Source organism: Belonocnema kinseyi, chromosome 2 (genome assembly GCF_010883055.1).
Source record: "Belonocnema kinseyi isolate 2016_QV_RU_SX_M_011 chromosome 2, B_treatae_v1, whole genome shotgun sequence".
NCBI lineage: Eukaryota > Metazoa > Arthropoda > Insecta > Hymenoptera > Cynipidae > Belonocnema > Belonocnema kinseyi.
In genome coordinates, this window is record NC_046658.1 from 138405250 (window position 1) to 138407557 (window position 2308).

Consider the following 2308-nt stretch of genomic DNA (forward strand, 5'->3'; position numbering starts at 1 on the left):
AAATGTTATTTTTGTTATAAAATTCATTTTTTGAAATATTTTCAAAGAGATTGAATTCTTACATGTGAACCTCCATTAAGAGGCACCCAGAGCCGAATTCTTTGATCAACTGCCATATGACCCAGAGTGACACGACCGCTGAAGATGCGAGGACTTTGGGTTCGATGCCATTCATACAAGTCAAAGACAACATTAGGAGTTCCTAAAAACAGTGATTCAATTATGAGTTTAATCATAGAAACTGACATTTGCACTCGATTTATTTATTAATATGGTATCTGAGCCTAGAGTGTGCCACAAAATTTCACATTTATAACAGAAGATTTAGATTTAGCTAGGCAGTGAAGTTGAACTGCAACCCAGTATAAAACAAATTTACAGCTGTTTAGGAAGATGCGTGAAAAGACGTTAGAGTCCATAATACACTTCCCAGTGGACACACAGTTTGGTGACGTCTTTACGACATCATTACGATATCTTTACGACAACTTTACGGCATCTTATGTCCATGTCGTTAAGGTGTGTTTACGATATCACAAATATGTCGTATGATCTCACGATGTCTTTGCGATATCGCAAAGACACCAAACCGACATGGACATAGGATATCGTAAAGTTGTCGTAAAGATGTCGTAACGATGTCGTAAAAACGTCGTCAAATTTTGTGCCCTTTGGGTTCGTAGTATAATTTACACGGACATAAGTTAGGTAGAACCGCCACGCTAGCAGTGAGTGAGTCGCCGCATTTTCGTTTGGCGTGGCGTCTGCTTCAGACTCGGGGCACTTTTTACCCCAAACTTGCCGAGTTCAGTCGCTGCCATGATCCAAGAAGCTTTGGTCCCGCAACTTGGTGGTACGAAATACGTACAAATCGTGTTTCGTAAAGTGACCTCCATATTGGTTACCATGACAGTGCAGAGACGCGTTTCTAACGATTCAAATCATTTCGCGTCATGGTGTAGCACAGCTTTTCTCAAACTCACATACTCAAAAGCTTAAGTATTCCTGATTTAAGGTCCAAAATGTTTCATCAGAAAAAGTTATCTAGACTCTAAAATAAGAATAAAAAAATGTTCATCCAAGAAAGTTATTCAGTTCGGAGAAAATGAAATTTTTGTGTGATGGTGTCGCGGTGTAACACACTGTTTGTCACTTTTTTGTCTTGAAAATAATTAAATGGGATTATTTGTATATTAAATTTCACACTACCTGAAATAAATTATTTTGGCGAATAAAAACCAAACTAGTTACATCACGAAAGCATCGCAAAAAAATGATAAAATTAAAAAAAAAATAAAGTTTTAGATCAGGATGAAACTGGTATTTTACTTCAATTACATTCAATTTTTTCATCTCGGTTGTTAAGAAACGCTTAAGAAGAGAAGCGGTACTTGTAAAAGGTCCGAAAATTACAAAAATTGAAATAATACGCTCAATGGGGGTCCAGTACGGCAAGTACATTGTATTATATTGTATTATTATAATAATCCCAATAATTCTTCATTATTATAATTAATGATTCTATTTGTAATCATTTATAATTAATTTTTATAATAGTTTAAATAATAAAAACATTACTTTAGCAGACTTTATGCAATTGCTGCAAATTATTTAAAATATGTTCAGTAATAAAAAACACACAAGAAAATTTGTATACTTTATTCGTTATTTCCAATATCGGCCGTGTGCATACTACGGAATTATAATTCTTTAAATATGTTGCAAAGCACCTACAATTTTTTAATATCACGCTTTTCTCGTTTTTATATTCTTCATAAATATAAGTGACATGTTTGTAATTTTCATTGTAGCTTTATACGATTATTTAAAAGACTGTTTTTGAGTTTTTCTGCAATTCGCACATGCAGCGTTAGACGCGGTTTAACCTCCCACCTAAAGTCCTTTTAAAAATGGAGGTCACTTTACAAACTCTACGGGCCATTTGATTGGTTCACTTTTTTTTAGTTGTGCGTGGCGAGACCATAGCTTCTTGGATCATGAGTTGCTGCTAAATGCGGGTTCCAAATTTTCCTCATATGCGCAAGCGCGAAACTGTGCCACAAGCGCCGCGTGTGGAGAAAATCTCGACTATACTATTGGTTAAACAGTTTGAGCTGTTGGGGCTAATGTTTCTCCTCAATTAGTCCATCCGTTCTACCAAACAGAAGTTTTGCTGTCCCGTGTTAAAGAATATGAACTTAGTAAAGTGTAACACGCGGAGCCGAATTTGGCGCGGAATTATCCCGAATTTAAAAGTTCAAAAATTTCGCGTTGATTTATTAAAATAGATCCTGTTCGGCTCCGTTGG